Source organism: Girardinichthys multiradiatus, chromosome 18 (assembly GCF_021462225.1).
Source record: "Girardinichthys multiradiatus isolate DD_20200921_A chromosome 18, DD_fGirMul_XY1, whole genome shotgun sequence".
NCBI classification, from domain to species: domain Eukaryota; kingdom Metazoa; phylum Chordata; class Actinopteri; order Cyprinodontiformes; family Goodeidae; genus Girardinichthys; species Girardinichthys multiradiatus.
In genome coordinates, this window is record NC_061810.1 from 43,331,366 (window position 1) to 43,358,761 (window position 27,396).

Sequence of the window (27,396 nt, forward strand, 5' to 3'; positions counted from 1 at the left end):
TCCATGTTTCATTTCATGGCATCCCTAGCAGTTCCTAGAGAGAACAGGCGTGAAAGGCACAATGCTTCTTATCAAAGTGAAGACTGTTTTGAACAGTGACATCCATTTGTTGTCATTATGTGACTTTGTTTGGTGAAGTAATTTTAGCTGTGTATTGCCCTTTTAACTGCCTCTATTTGGGCTGGCTGCACTATACTCGGTCCACTTTGTGAGCGTTTTCATTGCTGTTTTTTCCCTAATGGTACCTACTTTTTTCATCCTCACTCCTGAGCAAGTATGACTGGGGCTGAGTAGGGACTACATGTGAAATGAACAGACTGCTGATCACTGACGGGCCATGGGACCAGGAGAAATGAGAAGGTTTTTGAATAGTTAGTTCAGGGAAAAGTTAATGCAACATAAGAGCGACTACAATAATATTAAGGACTACAATGGCCGGAGCAGGAGGGAGCAGGAAGAGAGCAGCTGCCCGTAATCAGACTGCCTGTATTACTATTCCTCAAACGTGAGGAAGACCCCAATGAATCTGCAGAGCATGAATCTCCAATATCCAACCTAAAACTAACTTCACCACGGTCAAACGTCAATGGTTTTGCACATAGTAAGGTCAAACTCTGCAGCTTCACCAGATGGCAGCATCTCTCTTCTCTGCTTCTCCTGCCACACCCCTCCTCACATCAGAACCCCTGTGCCTTATTTTATAAATTCTGGCTGGGCCACATAATTATTTCAGTGCATTATAAAATACATGATAGATATACATGATAGAAACATACAGTACAGTGCAAACGTTTTCCACAGGTGTGAAAAAATGCTGTAAACAAAGAATGCTTTGAGAAATATAAATGAAGATTGTTTATTTTCATCAATTTACAAAATGCTAAATAATCGAACCCAAACATAATGCCAAAGTCATTTAGAACTATATTCAGCGTAAAAAAGAACAAGACTTACTGGAAGTGATAGTATGGCCCCCACAGAGCCCTGATCTCAGCATCATCGAATGTGTCTGGGATTACATGAAGAGACAGAAGGATGTGAGAAAGCCTACATCCACAGAAGATCTGTGGTTAGTTCTCCAAGATGTTTGGAACAACCTACCAAACGAGTTCCTTCAATAACTGTGTGCAAGTGTAGCTAGAAGAATTGATGGTGTTTTGACGGCAAAGGGTGGTCACACCAAATATTGATTTGATTTATATTTCTCTTTTGTTCATTTTCTGTATGCTTCTGTATTCTCTTCTTGTTGATTGATGAAAATAAATAATTAGCGCTTCCATTTTTGAAAGCATTCTTTGTTTACAGCATTTTTTCACACCTGCCTAAAACCTTTGTAGAGTACTGTATATAACACATTCTTGTTTAAATTCATACCAGCATACAAATGTTATTTGTAGTTTGTTTATTTATTTTAATGTTCTATTTATTTATTTTTTACTGTTTCAAGCAGACTAATGTGACAATGTCACAAAATAACGTCAATAGCAGTACAGCGCACTACACTGATGGCTGGAGGTGGGGCTTGAAACCATTGTTCATCAGTGGGTCAATAGAAACACAGAAGGTTCTGTACCGAGTAGAGCGTGACTAAATGAAGTAGACCTCGTGCAGCCTAAAATGTACAAGTGATAAAGGGGCAATGTGTGAGCCCTGGATGTGAAACACTGTCTCTACATTTAAGGTTCTTATTTTGAAGCAAGTAAATGGACCACCTTAGAATTAGGCAAGCATAAATTCCAAAATATATGGACAGATCAAACTTGAAATAGATAGAATTATCCAGGCCACAGATTAGATAAATCAGTTGCTGTGTTTTTTCCTGTCGAGCTTTCAACCTTTATCTGCCATGGACCATGCTAGATTTTAAAATATTGGGAGTCATATAGAAATATCTTTTAGAAATTTTAGAAATCTCATAGTTAAGATAAGCATGTAAATTCTATAGTGAACACACAGACTGCTTCTTGTAATTATGGATGCTAACCATGCTGACTTAAAAGAAAATTTTTATTTATTCTTTTTATCCCAGATTAGCCTGAAATTAAGTCGATTTTAAGCCTACCATACCACCAACTCACAAAAGAACACGATAAGAAAGGTAGTTAGATGAATGATGAAGACGTGAACACCTTGTGTGACTATCATGGACTGACAGCAGAAGTGAAATTACCATGCAGCTAAATCTCTATCCTCAGGTTAGCACTTTGCTTAGAATTTTCAATGAAACTGCATTTAGCAACCAAAGGCTAAATTGTCATTACTGTCATTTTAAACTAGGGCACTATAATGTTTACTGAGAAACAATGGCTAAAATCAGAACAAGAACAGAACAGATACCTGGCTTTGGGAATGGTGATGGATAACTCGCCCAGCTATCCACCCCCTCAATTGGTCAAGTTCTCACCTTCACTTTTAAGTTTTCACTTTCACCATGAGATGTCTGCTCAAAAAAGGCATGTAGCCTAAGCTGAGGCTAAGGGGAAACCTATAAAGCCATTGAAGTAGCTGAAGTAACTGGCGAATGCAGCAAATGCTACCAGCATTTGAGAAATGTCACTTTTGATTTATAATAGCGCCAAAGAGTGGCACATTTATACACAATGTACCATTGTGTCTTTTTGAATCGTTTTTAAGATGTTGCAGGCAGATTCTCTACTGCCTGTATAGTATCAGAAATTAAATAATTTAGTCGCCTGAATTTATCCCAGCTGCTATATAAATCTCTGACCTTACAGTGCTTTGACGTTCTCAGTTAGGGGCCTTTGGTCTTTTTCAAAGGGTACAGATCATTTGGAATCAGAGCCCTAAGGCGCTGGAATCCCAAGCCTCAGGAAATGAGGTCAACTGGATCAGTGACCTAAAAATGCTTTATTTAGAAACACTTTTATCAACAATCTCCTACTAATTAGACTTAAGTGTAACTCTATCCTGAAATATCTTTCAAATATTATTTTATTCCTTTATCTAATCACTTTTCAACCTGTCTAGCTCTCACACATAATTAATTTATAACCTGTTCTCTTTGCTGCCTCTGTAAAACACGTAGTAAAGTTAGGTGGTCTATAAATAAAGACAATTAAATTTTTATGTCACTTATTGCCAGATTTTCAGTTTTCTGCCTTGTCAACAAAATGGTTAGGACTGAATTCTAACCTGTTAATTAAATATACCTCAATGTCAATTTCATTCCAAAAAACTTGACTGAAGCTATTAAAACACACTTACAATGTCATTGAAACAAGAAAGCACCATGGGACTTTAATGCAAATTTGCACATTATGACATATACTTAACGTTAACAGCAAAACCAGACACTATTATCAAGTAAAACGTTAAAATCCTTAATTTATCCCTTAGAAATGACTAGGCTTGACCAAACATACATGTTTTATTATCAAAACACAATATAGTAATTTTATTTGAGAAAAAAGAAAGTAATCGTATTATTTTGTGGAATAATTGTTTGGCAGATGCTTTCGTGAAAAGGATTCCTTTCTTACAAAGGGAAAATATATCAACTGACTGACATTCAGATGATGCAGTGCACAAAAAGTCTCAATGCTACAGTAATAGCTATTATAATAAAAGAATAACTTGAATTACTGAAGCAACAAAGAATAATCCACAGACGATCACCCTTCTTTCACTACAACAGGGATTCCCAACCTGGTGAACTCACCCACCTGAGGGGCGTGCTAAAAAGCTCAAAGGAAGATGAAAGGCATTTTAGCCAATGAGACTGTTGCTTTGCAAATATAGAAAGTAATACACTTAAGATAATCAAATCATCAATAACTACTTTTATGCATGTAACTAACTTTTGCAGGAGTGTTTCTTGAATTAAAAAGGCTTTTAGAAAACAACTACATTGCAGCAAAACCACACTTTACAATAAGAATGACACACTCCTGCTTTAAAAGGCTGAATTACTTCCTCAGCCAATCCCCACATTTTGTAGAGTTATGAACAAGACTGTGTTTTAAATCAGATGTGTTGAAGGTAGAACACTCCTACAGCATGTAGGAGATTGCCCACTGAGGACTGGAGTTGGATACCACTGTCCTAAACCGTCTTTTAGTGTTTTTCTATGCTGCACTTACAGCTGTTCCCATCCCAACAGTAAGTTGTTTCTGAGAAATAACACAACTTCACATCACAAATGGCAGCATAAAAAGATTAGCAAAGGAAGATGTATTCATTCACATATCTTCACAGTTTCAGCTTATCTGCTTTACTTTAAGAAAATTCTTGAATAAAGACACTTGGTTGTAGACTCTCAGCTGAATATATTAACATATTAGATTTTAGCCATGACATGATAAACATAATGACCCTTTATTTATAGTACATACAACTTTCTACATTTGTAATCACAGCTATGGTTTTCTAACCGTGATTGCCCTATTTTACTTCTCTACCTATGAACTCACACCATGCATGCACATGTCTGTGAAATCAGTAGAATTCTGTTAATCTTCATATTCCTGCAGCACAAAAAGATGTAGGAGAAGTGAGCTTTTGCTTAATGCTCACCGCCACCATGGCAAAACAAGCATAGACAATAGCAGAAACAAAATCAGACAGACAAAAAAAAGAATTTATTGTTAGTGAACATCCTTTGTTCTATCAATTACATGAACCAGCCATATGCATTTGTATCCTAACCCGCCTGCTGGACTATCGCACACCTGCACATACAGACAACAGAACAGAATAGAATAGAATAGAAAACATTAAACATTTAAATGTTCTAATAAAAACATCACATAATGCAACATCCATATTTTTGTGCAAAACAACTGATATTTATGAGACATTTGTCACTGTTTAAACTGACTTCTATTTCAATAAAAAATGATATTAAGATTCTCTTTTCTGTTGTGAATGAACTAAAAACAACCAAAAACAACAACACTGTAATTATCTGATATGATGTCAACCATAAATAGGGTTATTACTGCAGAAAACAAAGGCTGACTGGCCATTTGTGTAACTTACAATTTGTAAGCATGGACACTGTTTCATTAGATAAAATGTACATGTTATCTAATGAACAGTAAGTGGAACATATATTTTCTGGTATGTTATTTTGACAGCACTGCCTACCACAGCCTTATGAGCTGGAAAAAAAGTGTCTTCTTTACTGAGGAGTAGAAAGTCAGTCTGACTGATACTAGACACTGTAATAATGACAACTCCTTAGACGGTGTAGCAGGACCCATGGTGATTTGACAGAGACAGGGGGACATTTATTGAATGTTTAAAAGTGAATTCTTGTGAGCCCAGAGCATAACTCATTATTTCGGTCTCGCTGGATCAGCTCCAAAAAGGTCACCAGATAACATCGTGATTTAAGTCCTGACGCTCAGCTTCACAGCTTCGGGTGGCAAACTGTTAGTGTGCTGATATCCAATTTGTTGTTCAAAATAATCTGATGTAACACTGGTTCTGCTAAGATGACAATTTCCCATTATTCACTTTTTGTTTATTTTTTTAGTTAAAAGTCTCAAATACTTCATTTTTTTTGACTAAGGTAAGAAATGGATGCTTACCATTTTTTTCACCAATGCACACTGATTGAATGTTTCTCCTGTTTGAAACTAATGGAAAATTCCCTGACAGCCTCTTTAAGTCTAACCAAACCAAGATGAGTTTTCCTAATGATTTTGTGTTTCCTGCCCCAGTTGCTTTAGAAAAAAAAAAATGAATCAATTAAAAAAATTCAATCCTTTTTTATCAATGTTGCAACTACCTTTAATGTAACTCCAGGGCAAACTGCATAACCAGTAATTAAATTAGTCATAAAAAAAATAAGGGTTAGAATAGGTGTGATGACACATTGAGCTCACAAGATGAGAGGATATACAACACATGGTTAAAGAAATTAAGCAGAGACAAGATTTTAATAACCCAGGGTTCTGTTTTAACCTTTTTCAATGTGTTTGAATTTTTTTTTATTAAAAGTAAATTCAGTTCAGTTTTGACTTCTTTTAGTACTGTAGTTTTCAAACAGTACTCCTTCTAATTTGGTCCTCATGGCAAAAATAGCAGTAAAATCATAATCGTTTGTGTTCCCACAAACACCTACTGACCAGCTTAAATATTTCTTATAGGAACCGTTACCAAGAAGTTTACTAAGGGAGTTTAGCTGATATTAACCAAACTGCCAAGAAGCAACAAATCAACCCTGCTGAAAAAATACAAAGTTTTGGTCAAAGGTTGAACTAGAGTAGTGTTACTTACACTTACATATGCCGGCTATCTGTATCAGTGGTTAAAAACAACTAAAATTGTATGGTTATATTTCCATCATTAAGCCTTGACTAAAAGCTAAGCAACACCAACAGAAAAATATGGAAGAATCGGAATCTCCTGACGAAATACATTGCATGAGTTTTACACTGATTTAAAGCTGGATGAAACAAACTAGGTGCGGAATGCTTAACAAAGTATTGTGATCCTACAAAAGATTGTTTTCTCAAGGGTATCATTACATGGAAATCTAGTACTGGCCCATGTCTACACTCAATAATAAACATGGCAAGACCAGACCAGTGGAAGTCAATCCAACTACGATAAATTGCACTGATTTCCGTATTATAATGGTGGGGCTACGTTAATTATAGCTGTGCCAGGTGGCTGTGTAAAATAAAGGAGAACTGGTGTGATCCTGAAATCTTGATCAAAAACAAAATTGTTCCACCAAGCACTCATTGATCATACTCTGGTGTAGACTAATGATCCAGGTCATGTAATGCAAAGTGTTTCAATAGGAGGCAAAAGACTGCTGACTTGTCTTTAAGTACTTTGTATTGAGCGACTTTACTAATTTCTATCAATACATCACTTGGATCCCTCATTAGATGCATGGTTCTCCATTTTTCACTGTGCGTCACTAAGTGTTTAAAAAGGTGTGAGGCTATATAACACAATGTAAAACAAGGACATTGACCCTCCAATCTGATTTCTTAGCTACATTGTGTGTCCAGCTTCCTAATGCTAGCAGTTCTGCATGTACTATTTAGTAAGTCTGGGTCAAAAGACAATGCACACTAACAAAACAATGTAAACAGATAACTGGTGAAAAAACTTGAAACTTCAACTCTCAGCCATATTATATGTAGTTTTCATCTCACTTTTTCCTTCTAGCTTCTAACTTCTCTTTTTACAGACTTTACAAATGTAAGATTTTTTTAGGAATAACAACTGGTCCATAAATAATAATAATAATCAGAATAAATGTCACCCCCATAAAGCCTTAGTGAGTTGCCACCAACTGCTAGCAATTGATTTATACAGCAAATCTACATATAATTTATGCTACTTTTTTGATAGCCTTGCATTAAATCCTAAACCTATACACATAATATAAGCTTTGAAATAGGTTTATCATCACCACAATCTCCCACACAGATACAGAAGGGAGAGATAAGTACTGACAACATTTCACTAACATACAATCTTAAAGAATATAAAGTAGAATTGCTAGACTAAATAAATAACTTAAACTGTGACTTTCACATAATCCAGGGAGAATTGTAGAGATGAGTGCTTATTTTCTAAATCTGGCCTCATAACTGTCATTCAGATGACTATTGCAGCTGAGGCAAACAATGTGTGAATGCTCAGAACCATTTCCTTTCCTCTCTTTGAACAGTTTACTGAGTTTCCCAATTTTCTGTCACAAGCAACAGCCCAGAAAACCACTGGCCTATGCTTGACACAACTTGGCTGAGTGATGTATCTCGTTTTCAATAAAAACTTGTTCTGATTTAAAATGAATCATCAGGAAATAAACCTCCATCTCTTTTGACAGCTCTTGTGACATTTTGACTATAATAACTGGTATATCCAAACACACTGTGGACTTAATTACACTTTTTTGTAATTATCATTCAACTTCAATGATGAACGTCATTATATTTTATTTGTGGCCATTTGCATAGAAATGTTATGTGCTGGAATCCCCTGATAAGCATATTTTTTTTTCTCACAAGCACTTAAAGAACTGGCATTTGCCAATACTGATTGACAAATAATTCTGATACTTTGATGTCATGAGCAGTAAAAAAGCACATTGTGATCCATTAGAATTGTGTGGTCTACAGTGATATTCAATAAATTTGAATATTATTGCATTGCAGTTCATTTATTTCAATAACCTAACTTACTAAGTAAAACACATTATAAAGATTAATTGCATACAGACTGATCTTTTCAAACCTCCATTTCTGTTAATTGGGATGATTTACAGCTCACAGCTGATGAAAACATGGCAATGAAATTCTTAGAAGATTAGACCAATCAAAAAACATTTTTAATACAAAAATGTGGGCTTAATGAAAATGATGTTTAAAACCTGTATATTAGTATTCAGCCACATTTTACCCAACCTAACTCACTCACCAATAATGTTCTAGGTGCTGCAGTCTCTCATATTTGTGTTTCTTGAATGCAGGCTAACTGCATGTTTTTTTCTAATTTTTCATATGACTTGTTGATAACTCTCATATTTCATTGAAGTTACATTTAATCATGTGATTTGTTTAACACATCATAAAGTTTAATAACAACTTTATCAGTTGCTCTTTGAGCTATTCTCAGGACACAGTGCAGAGAAGGTAACATAACATAATCCCCTTTCAGATCATCAATCCGTAATTTCAATATTTTCTTTACTCTTTGCAAATAACTGAAAGGTATTGACAAGGAAAAAGGGGGGTCAAAGTCAACCCATCAGTATTACTCCTCTAATTTGTTTGGGAGAGAGTCATAAACCCTTAATAACTAGAACCTGTAAGGTAAAACAGGATTGAGGAACAACAGTAATACAATAGAAAGCAATGACAGCAGCAACAGAACAATGCAAAGAGACGAGCTACTGTCTGGTGCCCCAGTGAGCACGGTGAATAGTATTTTTTGTTTTACTTAAGCCGCATAATGTATTTAGAAATCGTGTATGAAGACTGTGGCGGTGTGCTCCGCAAGACAAACTCCCTAAACATATTTTACTAAAATCATTCAAGTTCATGCTGTTTTATAAACCACTTCCTTTTGGCTCCGTGATCTATGCCCCACACTATGAAGGCACCCACAGCCAGTGATCTTATGGGATTGACTTAAAGGGTGTGAATGCTAAAATATGAAAACATATCTGTAAAGGGGGTTGTGGTTTTGTGTTTATTGCAAAAGGATTATTTAAAAGAAGCTAAAGACAGACATTAAGCTACAGCAGCCAACACAGTTTCCATTTAAAGATCTTGACACACCTCTCCATACCTATGAATCTGAGCCACTTGTAAATCACAAATAAGCATGTTCCTCTATTCATATTCATATTTTAATTCAGCTGAAATTGAGCATTCTTAGAGATACACATTTTTAACTACAGTCTCATTGGGGCTGATAGTTTAAAACCCAGCACATTATCTATCAACTTGGAGGAGAGGAAGAAGAAAGAACTCAAAGAAAAGAAAAGAACGATTTATTTGTACAATATCGATAGATTTGTGTTGTTTTTTTCCTTGCAAACGCAACCAGATTTTTTAGGATGCTCACAAGATCACACACAGCTGACCAACAGATGTAATGAGTTGAGTTGCTCAAAGACCCAGATATCAATAATTAAAAAAAATCTTAGAATGAGATCCCATACCTAGGATCAGATCAGGACCTTCCTAGCTGTGGAGCTATGCGATATGGACAAAAGGTTATCTCTATATTCAATGTGTTGGATAATTATCACTATACAGTTTCAAATAAATTAAAAGTCTAAATTCTAAGATTGTATCTGAAATAACATACACATAAAGAACAAAGTAAAATATTTTAAAAACTGTCATCAAATGAACTCTAATTTCTCTAAAATTGCATCACAGTGCTATATTAAAGAGCAAACATCTTTGAGTACACCAGAAAATAATGCAAATCAAGTTTACACTACTGTTTGCATTCTGTTCTCCATCTTGTGAAAAAGCTTAAATATTGGTGACCCCACGCACTGCCTGCATGGGGTCACCATTGTATACTCTCTAGTTTTGAAAGTGAAAGCCTACCTTCATCATTTCTATTGACATTTTCAGTTTTTGATAAATTATTCAAATTGTTTTATTGCCCAGCCCTAGTTAAAGTAGAGTGCAGCACAATATAGTGGTTATATATAAGGTCTAACAGAACTGATGATTTTAAAACCTTCCTAAAAACAGAGAATCCCATAATCACTAATGACACCCTCTAGATAACAAAAAACACTTTCTAAAAATAAAAACGCCACACAATTAATAGACTGAAATACAACAATAGACAACTTTCTGTACATTTTCCTTTCCTGACTTTTTCACACACAATTATCTCCTCTGTGTGCTTTGTTCATCTCCAGTACCACCCAGCATAGCTGTCTAAAGTGTCCCACAACCACCTTTCATCCCTCAATGGTTTTAATTGTCTCCATGACCTCAATCAAAAGACAATTACCAAAGGTAGAAACAGCACATGCAGTTATGGTCTTTACTATGAGACTCAGCACACCTTAATGGAACTACCTTCTTTCATATTGATAGAATTACATGTGCTGCCTGGTTGTTGTGATGACAAAGTGAGCCTTAGTATTGTGCCTGAAATCTGCCAATGTCTTTACTAAATTTAAGAAGACTATGATACTTCAAAGGTGTCACTCATTTATGAAGTTATGTGGAAAAACTCAGAGCCAGCTAAAAATATACAGACTGAAATCCCTCGTAATCATGTTAACTTTTTCCTGCTTAGTAAATGAATACAAATTTAAAGAACTTTGCTGTGTAATCACTATATTTATGTAGGATTCTGCTTAAAATAACATGTAAAATAAATCATTGTGAATTTATGTTGCTTTTATTTTACTTTGTCTTTCAATTCCTATCCAGCGGGCTGCATGGTGGTGCAGTTGTTAGCACTGTTGCCTTTCAGGAAAATTGCCCCAGGTTTGATTTCTGGCCTGGGGTCTTTCATACATTTCTCCCCATGCATGCAGGGGTTCTCTCCAGGTAATCTGGCTTAATCCCACAGTCCAAAAACATGACTGTTAGGTTCAACTGTTACTCTAAATTGTCCTTATGTATGAGTGTGTGCATGCATGGATGTTTGTCCTGTGTTGCCCTGTAATGGACTGAGTCTACCCTTCCTCTCGTTCAGGCTGGAGATAGGCACCAGCTCCCCCGCAAGCATGCAAGGACGAGCGGATGTAGAAGAAAGATAGATGGATAAATTCCCATCCATGAGATTCTTTTTTTGTCCTAGTTTCCAGTTTAGCAGACCAGTAGTTCATTAGCCATTAGCACATCTGCTATTCACTCAAGCTTCCCAGTATGGATACTCAACTGATTTTCTTTCTCCTCCCTGCCAGATTGATAATATTGTTTCCCTATAGCAAGAATCTGTCTCTTTCCTGTGGCTTTTATTTTATCTTTTTTCGTCCTGCTGTGAGGCTGACGAAATGTAAAGTTTTCAACTCGTTGATACAGTTTACATTGGGACCTCTGTCCTTGGTGCCGTTCATTGAGTCCCCAAACCTTCAACTCATGGCACACCTGAGAGTCAGTACACCACTGAGTCTGGGGTCCATTTCTTGGACCGGGGAAAATAAAAATCATATCTGCAATATCTGGGGATCAAGGGGACAGCAATAAGTGATTTTGTATATTTATGAGGATATAAACAACCCAACTGAAAAATAAATCAACAAAGCGGTTGCACCTTTGTAAACAATATTTAAGAGTATGCAAACAAGGGATGTCCCAACTTATGCCGATCAAAAATTAAATTGATTAATCTAAACAAAAAACCATTTTATTTTATTTTACAATGAACTCAGACATTTATTGCATAACACAAAAAGGTAAACAAATATTCATCAAGCCAAGTGGAAATTTTTAAAAAGTCATGTAAATATACTGATGTTGACAGATTTTGTAGTGGCTGCATCACTTGCGCAACCTTGCTCAAAAGTGATCACGACACATCACAACTTAATAAGGTACATTCCTCTATTTCAGCATCTCTCCTGACTGCGAAATACGTTTATAAATGCTCAGGGGACAAAGCAAAGCAATGGCCAGTTATTATTTCTGATGCGACATCTGAGGGATATGTCAGAGCACGTCATATCTGCTGAAGTTGCGAAAACAGCACTGACCTGTTAGGTCACAACACCTCTGGGGATGTCCTGTAATATGTGCAACTTGGAACAAGGACAGGTGGAATGCGAGGTGAAACATCTGTTGTTTTTGTGGTGCAAAAATGACACGCAGAAATCAAAAGCAAGACCTCTGCTTACTGGATTTCTAATAGCTGCCATAAGAAAGAGAATACACAAATATGTATTAGTAAAGATTTAAAAATCTATCCAGGAAATCAGTATGAATCCAAATCTTGTCACAGAATGGGAGCAACACTTAACACCATGGACATACTGAGCTGGCCCTGATGCTGAGCAGTGTTAGAGAACATGATACCCCGCCACCAGTCATGACAGCTGCATTCACTGAGCTGAGGATGAAAACTGAGGCGCTAGTAAACAGAGTGAGTTCCATCTAAAAGGATGCTTGCATTAACACAGCTCTGCTCACAATCCCCTTATGACCATCATAGAAACCAATGAACTAGCACCATCCGCTGCAGAAATAATCCAGTATATGAGATGAAGGATACAGCATTCAGAGAGGGTCCTCCGTGGAGAGGGAAGGGCAGAGGAATGTTTGACAGCTAATAGAGGTACAAAAAGGAGTCATGGGAAACAATAGAATTACTGGAATGAGATTTGGAACACATAAAAGAAAAAGCATTCCCAACAAATAAGCAGATGCTCGTCCGATCCAGCGAAGCAGACTAAAGTTGCCTGCTTGATTAAGCTCAGGTGTGGGTTTTAAAGCTGCTGCTCGAGGGTCAACACATGTCATTCATGCCTCTGTGTTTTATTCTGCCATACTGCGCTACAGTCTGCATTTGCAGTTTCACTGATGGCAAGCTCAAAGATTAATTTATCAAATATGAAATTACAATTCAAAAGAAGTTCTGTATTATGCTAACCACAGGTCTATATTGAAATAGGATAACATAAGCATTTATTATTTTAACATCTAGGACGTTATTTTAATTCTTCTCCCCATGACAAATAAGCTTTATTCCGCTTTTCATGATGGGTGGGTTGAACTGATTGAACTCCATGCAGGTAGTATCTTCAATGAAAAGATTACAAGTGAGTCAATAGTCTATATGAACTATTTGTTTTTGTTAAAGAAAAGAAAGAAGGACTAGTTTAATATGAGCAATAAAGGTTAAAATCTAAGATTTTAGGAATAGTACACTCAGATTTGTTAACAGAGATCCAAAGTTTGTGGCACAATTGTACAGATACCCAAAGATGCATGGAGAAGGTCAAAGATTTAGTTATTGGAGGTGAAGACTCCAAACAGCACCTGAAATATTAGAATGCAACATTTTAACAGCAGAACAATGTGTCTCGTTATACATACATATAAACTTTTAATAGTGATGTTAGTTACTGTTTTCTAGTTTTGACAGTTTTTTTATGGAACTAATATTTTTGAGTTCATGCGATTGCTATGTGAAATTTTAACTTGTCTTTCCTGTGCACCGTATGAACTGCTTTTAGATGGGCAAGGTGATATCCCTTTTGATATGAGGTGGTTCAACCCAGGCGCTAGTTCAACCAGTCTGTAAGCACTATCTTCTTGAATGCTGATTGGTTAGCCTGTTTATGTGTGAATGTGTGATTGATTCATTTCAATATTTTTCTGTATTATACTTTCTTCAAATACAAACTGCCTGGTGGTTTGTAATGACCCCGATGATGGCCACAAACTGAAATGTGTTGGTCTGCTAACAAACTGCTTGCAAATATTGCGGGAGTCTTCACCTCACTAGTGTTTAACACCAAGAATTCATCAGTCAATCACTTGGCAACAACACAATACATTTAGGCATTTAGATGTGGTGAAAACAATTTGCTGAAATTGTAACTGGAAGGGTTGTTGGTGTCAAATGGGCTGGTCTGAGTATTTCAGAAACTGCTGATCTATTTTCACCCACAAACATCTCTCTTTACAGATATTATTCCAAAATAATGTTAATAATAATAATAATATCTAGTGAGCAAACGTTTTGTGGATGAAGATGCTTTGTTAATGTTAGAGGCCAAAGGAGAATGGGCAGACTATTTCATTATAATAGAAAGAGAACAGTAGTTCAAAAACAATTGTTACAACCAAGTTAGGCAGAATACCATCTCTGAATGCACAACTATTGAACTTTGTAGCAAATCGGATACAGTCGTCAAAGACCATAGTGGGTAGGCTAGCAGTCCTGTCAGCTATGAAAGGAAACTAATGCTATAACTCAAAGGGGATCACCAAAATTGGACAATTACAGATTGGAAACAATGGGTCCTTGTCCAATGACTTTTAGCTGCAACATTTTGACAGGCTGCCAATGAGTTTAGTTTTTTTTTTTTTTCAGGGTATATAATTATATAAAGAGTTTTTGTGTAATAACATTTTTTCTAACTGTGCCAAACTATCCACAGCAGATATAATAAAGAGAAAGATAAATATTTATATTTCTGTTTAGAGGATTTTAAAGTTAAAATCAAATGTTTAAGACAGATTTCTTCTTTAAACTAGACTATAAACTATTCTAATACATGTAATGCCAGGTTAGAAGGTTTTGTAGGATGATGTTGCTTTTTAATGAGATGTAGAGTTTTATTTACTTGATTGAACTCTGAATGTCACTGCGCTCAGCCTCTAAATGTATTGATTTTAAACGCTTGACAAGTTAACAAAATAGTATTAAAATTTTATTATATTATATCAGTAATAAAAATCATCATGGTAAAATTACAACCAGCATTACAAATCAGTTTGAGCCTAAACAGTTTGGTGTGAATAGCCTTTTAAAATCAGCACTGTAAAAGTTTAATTGAAATTGAAAAAAACAAGTCCTATTGATGATGATCTACATTAGTTTTACATTTTCAAAAAATCTTTAATGCCTGTCTACACTCACCCACTGATTAGTGCTGTAGAACTAATTATGCTCTCCTGGCATGAGACTTCATCACCAATATCTGCTCTTTTATGGACATATTTTCCCTCCTCTCTAAATGTTAAATGAAGAATATTGCAAACCCTAATCACTAGTAAAGACCAATTATTCATGAAGCCAGTTACTGACCACAGAGGGCAAAGGGTTGTTTTTGGTTTATCAATAAAAGTATATCATACTGAAAATGCCTCAATGAAAGCTTAACATTTAACTGAGTTTAGTGAGAACATCAAAGTCAGAATGTGAAGTTTTCTTTCTGAATTTCATCAAAATCTGAAATCATTGCATCATATCGTGGAGTGCAACAAAAACAGTAAACCAAAACAGCAAATTTATTTTATTTATTAGTAAATATGTAGTGAGTCATCTATGGGCCAGATTCTGTTATTTGCAGTTCTACGGTCTTGCTCAGATGCATAAAGTTAAATTCCACATTTTCCTTTAGCTTTATACTTATGTTGTATGAATAAAAAGTTACTAATTTCAATGATTACTAATTTAGTATGTTAAGTCGTTGTTGCTATTTTAAAATGAAGTTACCATTAAAACCATTGTCAGTTATCGTTCTAAAAGAAAAATCTCTTTTTTTAAGTGCATCATAGGTAACGTCTTGGATTCCTCTCCACATCTTCAAGCAGAAGGCACTGAATGTAATGCAGGGATATTTAAAACACCAAAGACATGTATGTTTTAAATGTTGCTGTCTTTTTGGCTTTAGAATTGCACAAGAAAGGTTTTTTAAGTATGTTTTTGTTCTTACTCCACAGAGTAGGAAACTATATGAGTCCTCCACCTCCTGCAGCTATTACCTGCCTAGCAAGTCATGCTACAGTAAGCAAAGCTAGGGACACACCACATGACTTTCATAGTCTTTAAAGATTTTGACAAGACTAAAAGTTCACATTAGCAGACTGATGTGAACAGATTTCTTTTTTTTACAAGGCACTGCCACACATGCTGCTGATGCCACTCTCCCTCCTGAGGTATTCATTTGTTTGGTTTGCCACTTGTGTTTAGGTTGAGTTAGATTTGCTTACTTTGATTATTGATTGGAGTTTTAGGTTAACCTGTAATATGGCTTTTCCTTTAATGTTTTCCTTTTAATGTTTTCTTTATTTATTTTACTTTGATAAACTTTTTTTTTGGTTAAAGCAAAGATCCTTGTGTGGGCTCCCTTTATCTTACCCCACCATGCAAGCCTGGTGGACGTAACAAAGTCCCATTACCTTTATGTTCAATATGCGAATTGTTGGGCTAATGATAAGGCAAGGCAAGGCAATGCAGGCAAGGCAAGGCAATTTTATAAAGTAATTTGTAAAGCACATCTTAGCAACAAAACAATTCAAAGTGCCTTAGATGATGATTCAATTCAATTCAGTTTACTTCTGTAGCACCAATTCACAACACATGTCATCTCAGGGCATATTACTAAGTCAACTCAAATACAGATTTCAAGTCAAGTACATACATTCCAATTGATCCTAATTGTCAAACAGTGCAGAGGAATTCAGTTTATTAATCAAATTGGTTCAAAAGTTTTATAAGGAAATAAAGCAGATTTTGTCAAGTCACTGACCGAACTTTCTCCTGAGAACTCACCACCTCCTTGGACTGAATCGTAGACTCAGCAAGCGGCATTAACCATTCTCCCAGGCTCCACATCATTCTCCCTCGACCAAACTCAACTCCATTTCCAGTAAGCAAATCTAAAGTCATTCTACTGTTGTTTCTCCATCCGTTCCTCTGAGTAACAAACCCCTTCATCTCTCCCGTACAGTTTGGTGTTTCCGGTCCCACAATTCATCTCTGTAAAAAAAACGTTTCTCCTACCTCCTAGGTGTCTCTCTGCATGTGGGTCAAAACCATTAAGAAAACGATGACAAGGTCAAACTTTCTCAACATAAAATCAAACCTTTCTCCCTGGAGAGGAAGCATCTCCTTTTAAAACTGGTCCACATCTGGGCCAAGAGTCAGAGACTTCCTAGTGCTCTGTGCCTTCCTCTTAACTTCTTCTAGAAGAGCCCAGCTCTGCCACATTTTGTCAGGGAGGGGTCTTTTACAGTGATATCTGGACAGCAAGATCCTTTATTCACTGTATTTAAGTGTCTCTCTTTTATATGGTTTATTTGTTCTTTATCACAACGTGATTGTAATTGTTTCATAGTTTGTATTATCTCCACAACGAGTGTAAATGACCCAGCGGATATCCGCACATACTCCAGTTGGACTCAAATTGGACATCCGCTAACACACCCGTGCAAAACTAAACTGCTTTATATGACCACCAGCTGATACCCACCGCACACCTGTCACTGCGCCGCACTGACGGGTGTGATGTTGGTGACCTGCTGAAAAAGAAACTCATCCAGGAGGAGTGAATGCTACAAGTCACTGACTTGATGCAATCTGCTGGGTTTTCTTAGAAAACATTTTAACCAATTTGAATAATAAACTGAATTTGTCTGCACTGTTTGATAATCAGGATCAATTAGAATGTATCTGACTTGAAATCTGTATGATTCCATTGAATTGACTTTGTAAAGTGGCTTGATATGGCATATGTTGTGAACTGGCGCTATATAAATAAATTAAATAGAATTTTATAGCATCAACACAGGGAATGAACAGAGACACAACTTCCTTCAAACCTTCACAAGAGCATACAGCATAAAGTCTGTGCACTGAACTTCAAAACTTCGAAAAGCAACTTGCTGAATTGTCTTCATTCATAAGGGCAACTTTCTGAATGCTATGTTCATTGTGTAAGTCTGAAAATTACTACTACCAATAATTATAATCAGGGGCAGACTGACATACTGGACTTCCGGGTGGGCTGGTTGGTGGGCCGATGGTTCAGCTAGTGGAAGTGCTGTTGTGCTCAATGACGCACCAATGATCTGTTCACTACTTTAATGCTCTATTTGAGTTTTAAAAAAGTCTGAAAACGTTAAGGACATATGCTGAGAAGTATAAATAAGAACAATCTTGTACTTTCTTAATTGTTTTTAGTTGGATTCAAAACCACTTCCTCTATGAAGGAACCTTTACAGTGTTTTTTTTACATCTGGTATAGTGCTTAAAATAAAAACCAAATCATCCTGTCAGACATCAAAGTAAGCTGGGACACAGGATTGTCCGAAGAACCTCAACCAGTAAAAAAAAAGAAATAGACATGAATGGAGTTAAAATGTTACATTATTGAATATTTATCCAAAACTTGGGAGTCTGGTTACTAAAGGTATATTAGATCTCTAACAATAACAGATCACTTGACTAAACGTTGAAAACTTTGATGCTGTTTGTCACAAAATAATTAATCTGTTCTGAATCACAGAGTAAATTGAGCAAATAATTGATAGGACGGAAGAAAAATCTAAATACTGATGATGCAGGCCAACTTCAAAAGTTATGCAACTTTCTGGTAAAGGAAATGTCTGAGATAAAAGAACTACTGCAAACTGCTAAAAGGAGCTGGAGAAACAAAAAGACACAAAAACAACACAACAACAAAAGGTAACAGAAAACACAACACGTCTACAAGCGGAGGCAACACACTGCTACTACAAAAAACTGCTGAGGATGAGAATCTAGAGCTTTAATCCATTCAATACCCTGAACACAAAGACATGGAACAGGACATTGACCCAGAAATTAACTTCTTCAGCAACATCAATAGTGGCTACCGCTGCTACATTGATGAACCTTTTAACAGAATATAGTGCATTTTAACAGTCAAAGCCTTTACAGCAACTACTACAATGTCAAATAAAATTTTAAGAATTTTAGCTACAAATTTAACACTGGCACCATGGATCAATCCAGGGAAGGTAATTTCAAAGGAGTGGATATAATGGAAATTATAAAGAGATGTCAGATACATTCAACAAATCAAACAAAAAGATCATGTTTATTTGAGATGATTTTGAAAGAAACATATCCGGTCTAAATCGCTATACAAGAATGATAAACCAGTTGGTCAGCAGCAAGTGTAGCAAAGATTTTCAGCAACAATTACATGTACATGATTGGACATGCATTGAGAAAGTGACTCAAGACTGGAATCAGATAACTTTTCAATTTGTTTTCATCATGCACAATTCACCAACAAGTCTCACTAACAACAACGTTGTTTGGCGTGGAAGCTGTTACTAAAGAAAGAAAACCCCACTGTTTGAATAAGCTGAAATGAAAACTAATTTCTACTAAATGTAAACATGTCTGCAGTTCAATCAAGTTGCTACTTAAAGTGAGAGCAAACTCGTTGCTGCCAACTTAGATGTTGTCACTATATTTATGGGGCTAAATTGGGGCAATAAAGTTTGTTCAAACGAAAAAAAAATTGAAACTGAAAAATAAAAGTTTGTCCAAAAAGAAAAACATTTAAACCTGAAAAATAAAAGTTTGTTCAAAAGAAAAAAAATTAGAACCTGAAAAATAAAAGTTTGTTCAAAAGAAAAACATTTGAACCTGAAAAATTATTTTGAACCTCCCCCCAAAAAACTTGAAAACTGGAAAAAAGTTTTGCAACTGAAAAAAAAAAAACAGATGTGAAACTGGGAAAAAAAAAAGTTCAAAACTACTTTTCAGATCCAAGTTTTTTTTTCGAACTTGCAGTTTTTTTTTTGGCTTCAAACTTCTGGCCCTGTTTTGGCGAGGGGGGCGGGGCCTCAGATCATGGGGTTGTGGAATCATGACTGACAGCTCAACACAGCGGCTGAACAACACATTCCCAGCTGTTGCATTCAGGGACCGTGGGAACTGGAATTATCTGTAATACATCATCGATATTCTATATACAGGTCCTTCTCAAAATATTAGCATATTGTGATAAAGTTCATTATTTTCCATAATGTCATGATGAAAATTTAACGTTCATATATTTTAGATTCATTGCACACTAACTGAAATATTTCAGGTCTTTTATTGTCTTAATACGGATGATTTTGGCATACAGCTCATGAAAACCCAAAATTCCTATCTCACAAAATTAGCATATCATTAAAAGGGTCTCTAAACGAGCTATGAACCTAATCATCTGAATCAACGAGTTAACTCTAAACACCTGCAAAAGATTCCGGAGGCCTTTAAAACTCCCAGCCTGGTTCATCACTCAAAACCCCAATCATGGGTAAGACTGCCGACCTGACTGGTGTCCAGAAGGCCACTATTGACACCCTCAAGCAAGAGGGTAAGACACAGAAAGAAATTTCTGAAGGAATAGGCTGTTCCCCCAGAGTGCTGTATCAAGGCACCTCGGTGGGAAGTCTGTGGGAAGGAAAAAGTGTGGCAGAAAACGCTGCACAACGAGAAGAGGTGACCGGACCCTGAGGAAGATTGTGGAGAAAGGCCGATTCCAGACCTTGGGGGACCTGCGGAAGCAGTGGACTGAGTCTGGAGTAGAAACATCCAGAGCCACCGTGCACAGGCGTGTGCAGGAAATGAGCTACAGGTGCCGCATTCCCCAGGTCAAGCCACTTTTGAACCAGAAACAGCGGCAGAAGCGCCTGACCTGGGCTACAGAGAAGAAGCACTGGACTGTTGCTCAGTGGTCCAAAGTACTTTTTTCGGATGAAAGCAAATTCTGCATGTCATTCGGAAATCAAGGTGCCAGAGTCTGGAGGAAGACTGGGGAGAAGGAAATGCCAGAAATCCAGTGTCAAGTACCCACAGTCAGTGATGGTCTGGGGTGCCGTGTCAGCTGCTGGTGTTGGTCCACTATGTTTTATCAAGGGCAGGGTCAATGCAGCTAGCTATCAGGAGATTCTGGAGCACTTCATGCTTCCATCTGCTGAAAAGCTATATGGAGATGAAGATTTCATTTTTCAGCACGACCTGGCACCTGCTCACAGTGCCAAAACCACTGGTAAATGGTTTACTGACCATGGTATCACTGTGCTCAATTGGCCTGCCAACTCTCCTGACCTGAACCCCATAGAGAATCTGTGGGATATTGTGAAGAGAACGTTGAGAGACTCAAGACCCAACACTCTGGATGAGCTAAAGGCCGCTATCGAAGCATCCTGGGCCTCCATAAGACCTCAGCAGTGCCACAGGCTGATTGCCTCCATGCCACGCCGCATTGAAGCAGTCCTTTCTGCAAAAGGATTCCCGACCAAGTATTGAGTGCATAACTATACATGATTATTTGAAGGTTGACGTTTTTTGTATTAAAAACATTTTTCTTTTATTGGTCGGATGAAATATGCTAATTTTGTGAGATAGGAATTTTGGGTTTTCATGAGCTGTATGCCAAAATCATCCGTATTAAGACAATAAAAGACCTGAAATATTTCAGTTAGTGTGCAATGAATCTAAAATATGTGAATGTTAAATTTTCATCATGACATTATGGAAAATAATGAACTTTATCACAATATGCTAATATTTTGAGAAGGACCTGTAGATGTGATTGGTTTTGAAATGTTAATAAAATTTAATAAAATATTAAAGTTTTAATATTAAGTTATATATTCATATTCATAATCACAAAACTAAAGACTGTAAAATTTCAACCTTGTAATTTGTTTTTTTTTACTTTTGATTTAAAATATAAAAGTCAGTTGCTGATTGTTCACAGTATGAAGACTAAAACAAAAATATGTTGGATACTGTTAGTCATAGTACTGCATACACACCTGACAGGATTATAGATTACTTTGAAAAATGTATGAACAATAAACAAATCATGGCATAGAGAACAATCCAAATCAACATTATCTGTGACCAGTTGTGTTTTAGACACCAGAGTGTCTAAACAATCTTTCAAAAGACAAGAAATGAGAACCATATACTTACATTTAGAAACTAATAAAGCTTAACCTCAACATTGATCTGTAAAAATAACGAGAAAGAAAATTTATACTTCTGCAATTTTGTTGAGAACTTCAGAAAGATCCTATATATAGCAGACAGACTACAGAATATAAAGAATAAAAGAGGGAGGACATGAACAGGTACACATCAGAGCCTCTATCCAGAAAAAAAAAACATATATCCAGGAGTACATCAGAAGGATGGCCCCAAGCAATAAACTACTAACTAAATGTCTTAAGACAATAGACGCTCAATGTGGAAAACAGAAAAGAGGGAAACATCTAATACACAAACAGTGAAAAAGTGTTGGTTATTGGAAAATTATCAGATTGCACCTTACTTCAATAGAGTTCCCCATCCTGAGAAGATACGGGGCAGTGGCTCACATAGGGATAGAAAAAAGCCCCTTTTAACAGGTAGAAACCATCTGCAGAACCGGGACGAACATCTGCCGTGTTCAGCTGGTGCTTGAAAGAACTGTACAGAGATGCAGACACACTGGGCCAAAGAAAGGCATGGAAATGCACACATAGTGGTGGGCTGGAAAGAGGAAACCAACTAATAGAGCTAGTATATGAACTATAGGTCACAGCTAACATAGCAAAATTGGGACCTGATTCCCCTGTCGATATCATGGTGCATAAGTTGCTATGGTAACAATATTGTGGTGTGTAGAATTGAAGATGCCATTAAAGGTGCATTTGGAAAACTGCTTTCATAGAAAGAGGGTGTGTTTGCAACAGCAACAATGGTGGTTATCTTTAAAGTGTTATCAGAACATTCACAGCTGGGAAGTGAAGTGCAAAATCCACTATGCTGAAAGCACATCCCTGGTGAAAGGTTGTACTGTCCTGTGGCATGTTGTCGCATTGATGCAACTATCTAATTAATCACCAGTTTATTTCACAGGAATCCCCACTGTCTGCCGTCTCAGGTGATAAAATGCCTCTGTAATGTAGATGCTGCTTGGTAGTTATTATTGGTAATTAAATTAAGAATTTCAATTTGGGGTAATTTGTTTAATCTATAAACACTAATCCAGAAAATGTAATCTTGAGAGATACAAAATAATATTTAGTGCAAATGTGATATGATAACAGTGCTAAATGATCAATACGGATTAAAAATTAAACTCATTAATTGACGTATTTGAGAATAACATCTCCAAATGATTTGGCTGCAGGGTGCTTTATACATTTATTTTCTTACAGGGGAGTGTTTTCAAACCAAAGAACAACCATGTTGTAGTTGACAAGTGCTTAAAAATGTTGATGGCATACACTACTTTGCTAAAGTATTCCTGCTCCTTAAACCTTTTTATATTTCGTCTAGGGCTGTTAAAATTAGCGCGTTAACTATTTGTGTTATTGTTTTTACTTTGACTTGATCAAATAAATTAACGCAACAATTAGCACAGCCCATCTAATGGTAGAGAGTTGAATCAACAGCAAGTTGCACATAAACAAAAAGAAGAATCCCTAATTCAAGACGTGCCCACTAGATTTAACTCAACTATACACATGATCATAAGGATCGAACAAAATAAATCGCCAATAGAAACAGCCCTGTCACAACAGAACAGCAAAATTCCCATGCTTACAGAAGCTGAGCTTGCAAGCTGAAGTTGGAGGAGCTACTTGAACCATGCAGGTATGTTTTTATTTCTGTTTCAGTGTATTATATTAGATTCATGAGTTAATTCAGTGGGTTAATTAAGCAGTGTTAATATTTGACAATTAGTATGTTTTTTGTATATTGTAGGAGACACAAATAACACTTTTCAGTGACATGCTTAAAATAAATTAAGAGTGTTATTAATTTATGTGTTTTCACAGGTATGTCACTAAAACCCTGGGTGGGCAACACTACATCTCATGTTCTGTGGTTTTGCCTGCCTTCTGTCACCTCTTCAGAGTCATGGAGCCTTCAGATGATGATACTGTCAACATAGTGCGATTTAAAAAGGCCCTTTGTGAAGACCTCGCTCAACGAAAAGAGAACTCCAACCTCATCTGACTCAAGATTGCTACTGCACTTGATACCAGATTTAAGGATTTAAAATGCCTGCCTAAATCTGAGAGAAGCAAAGTGTGGAGTTCTTTAAACAGCCTGCTCAGAGAGGATAGAGATGTCCAGATCCAGGGTGCTGAAACAACAGGAGAAGCACCTCTGAAGAAGAAGAAGATGTCCACCTTCTTGCTTGCATCATCCGATTCAGACACAGACAATAAGGCAGAGTTCATTCAAACTACACTGGACCGCTTCAAATCAGAATCAAAAACTGGCATGGATGACTGCCCTGTGCAGTGGTGGTCAAAAAGACAGGATTCATATCCTAGACTAGCAATTATTGCCCACAAATATCTTTCAACACCTGCCACCACGGTACCCTGTGAGAGACTGTTCTCCCCCTCAGGCCATATCATTCAGAAAAAGAGAGCTGCTCTCTCTTCTAGTAATGTTGAGAGACTGGTGTGCCTTAGTAGTTGGCTCAATGTAAAGGAGTAGATTTTGTTTGAAAACTAAAGCTGAAATGTTCTGTAAGCTTCTAAAGTGCAGTTCACACTAATTCATACTGATTTTCAAAGTGATTTGTTTTTCAATCACAAAAGGAATGTGTGGTAATGTACTTTAGTTATTAGGCTGTGCATCTTTATGCAAAACCAAGTTTGGTTTTATTTCACAGCCTTGTTAAAGTGTGTCAAAGTAAAGAAAAACAATAAAAGTCCCTTTTGTTGAATTGATGACTTAATTAATGACTTAAATTATCTCTTTTATAAGCTGTCTTGAAATGTGATTAATCACGATTAATAGCTACTAATTTTATAAGAGATTTGCAATTAATTAGTTAATTTTTATTAATCAATGAACAGCCCTAATTTCGTCACATTACAAACACAAAGCTCAATGAATTTAACTGGAATTTTATGCGATACACCAACACAAAAGTAACTCATATTTATGAAATGGAAAGAAAAAGATACATGGGTTTTTTACAAATACAAACCTGAAAAGTGTGATGGGAAATTCCTAGTAAATACTTTGTAAAAACACCTTTTACTGCAACTGCAGCAGCAAGTCTTTTCAGGTATGTCTCTATCAGCGTTGCAGACCTAGAGATGGGTACTTTTATAAAAAAGTAGCTTAAGCTGTGTCATATGGGATGGAGAGAATCTGTGCACATCACGTTTTGCTTAGATGGATGCTTAACTGTTTAGATTTTATATAAAAAATAAAACCCATGTATCACTTTACTTTCACTTCACAATACTGCCATAAAATCATAATAACACTCATTGAAGTTTGTGGGTAAAACGTGACACAATGTTTAGGGACAGATGATTTTGCAAGGAGGGGTATAGATATACCCCACCCTGGGCTGCCACCTTACCCTGGTGGAGGGGTTTGAGTGTCCCAGTGATCCTAGCAGCTATGTTGTCCGGGGCTTTACGCCCCTGGTAAGGTCACCCAAGGCAAACAGGTCCTAGGTGAGGGATCAGACAAAGCGCAGCCCACAGACCCCTTATGATGATTACAATACATGGAAACAGTGTTCCCTCACCCGGACACAGGTCACCGGGGCCCCACTCCGGAGCCAGGCCTGGAGGTGGGGCACGCTGGCGAGCGCCTGGTGGCTGGGCTTTCATTCATGGTACCTGGCCGGGCACAGCCCAAAGTGGAAACATGGGTCCCCCTTCCGATGGGCTCACCACCTGTGTAGGGGCCAAAGGGTTGGGTGCAATGTGGCATGGGTGCCAGCCAAAGGCAGAGACCTTGGCAGTGTAGGGACCCAGCCATGGATTTCAACATTAAAACTCCAGTACAAACTTTCTGGAACATTCAAAATAAATTGCATTTAACTGGGGAGACGAGCGTGCTGATGTCTCTTTGCTGGCAAACAGACATAAACTCTTCAACTGGATCCAAGGATGTCATACGATCATCGATCATATGCAAAGTTAAGTACGAATGAAATACTGTCTGTGTATCCGGTATTTTCATTCAAGAACGCGGAAATTAAGGTGTAAGAATTACTTACTTTCTCTCTGAGGCCTGCAGTAGCAAACTGTCCCAGAGAAGTTCCCTACAGAGACGCGGTCTCTACAAAGCTGAGCGGAGTGGTCTCCCAGTCTGGAAGGAAGTCAGCAGAGACCCCATCACCGTGGTGACGGTAATGTGCAGTGTGGTTTTGCGGACAGAACGGTCTTTCATCCACAGCTATGGAGGTTAGCTAGAAGCTAACCATTTGTTCACAGACCGGCTGACAGAACAGCCGCCACTCCCCACAGCTAAGGAGCATAGCTGTAGCTAACCGTTTAAAGACTGTGAACGTTTCTTCAAACTTATCCGCCTTGGACAACGTTCCTCACCGCAGTTCATGAGGTTAAGTGTTGGGTGTTAAGTGTTTCACCTTTTCCATTTACAGTGGAGAGGGTGTGCTGCTGACCTCAACTTGGGTCGTTGTGGGTCAGTGGGTGGAGTACTTCGAAGACTTCAATCCCACCGGCAGATCTTCCACTAAGGAAGCGGAGCCTGGGGACCTTGGAGCAGGCTCTCCAATCTCTGAGGCTGTGGTCACCGAGGTGATTAAAAGCTCCTCAGTAGTAGGGACCCAGGGGTGGATGGGATTCGCCCAGAGTACCTTAAGGCTCTGGATGTTGTAGCGTTGTGTTGGTTAACGCCACTCTGCAGCATCGCGTGGACATCGGGGTCAGTTCCACTGGATTGGCAGACCGGGGTTGTGGTCCCCCTATTCAAAAAGGGGGGCTGTAAAGTGTGTTCCAACTATAGGGGAGTCACACTCTTAAGCCTCCCTGGTAAGGTCTATTTGGGGGTTCTGGAGAGGAGGGTCCATTGGATATCAAACCTCGGATTCAGGAAGAGCAGTGTGGTTTTTGTCCTGGCCATGGAACACTGTACCAGCTTTACACCCTCAGCAGGGTCCTGGAGGGTTCGCCAAACCAGTCTACATGTGCTTTGTGGAATTGGAGAAGGCGTTTGACCGTGTCCCTTGAGGAATCCTGTGGGGGGTACTCTGGGAGTATGGGGTACCAGGCCCTTTGGTACGGGCTGTTAGGTCCCTGTACGACAGGTGTCAGAGCTTGGTATGCATTGCCGGCAGTAAGTCGGACTCATTTCCGGTGAGGGTCGGACTCCGCCAAGGTTGCCCTTTGTCACCGATTCTGTTCATAACTTTTATGGTCAGAATTTCTAGGCGCACCCAAGGTGTTGAGGGGATCTGTTGCCATAGGATGGCGTCTCTGGTTTTTGCGAATGATGTGGTCCTACTGGCTTCATCAGCTCGTGATCTACAGCTCTCAATGGAGCAGATCGCAGCCAAGTGTGAAGCAGCCGGGATGAGAATCAGAGCCTCTAAGTCCGAGGCCATGGTCTTGTAATGGAAATTCTTGCAGTAAGCATTTCACAGTGTATAACCTTTTTTACTCCTCAGAACATCTGTGTTAGAGGAAGAAGCTGTAAAAG

At 37.6% G+C, this 27,396-nt stretch overlaps 1 protein-coding gene and 1 long non-coding RNA gene across 4 annotated transcripts in view; one reads left to right on the plus strand and one right to left on the minus strand.

The window, feature by feature from the left end:
- The window catches only part of cntn5 (contactin 5), a 223,615-nt gene that overhangs the window by 182,518 nt on the left and 13,701 nt on the right, over window positions 1-27,396 (minus strand). The window lies entirely within an intron of this gene.
- On the plus strand, window positions 15,692-16,075 carry LOC124884465. Its single transcript, XR_007042442.1, has 3 exons — window positions 15,692-15,782; window positions 15,867-15,930; window positions 16,042-16,075. It is a non-coding gene; the product is annotated as an uncharacterized LOC124884465 (long non-coding RNA).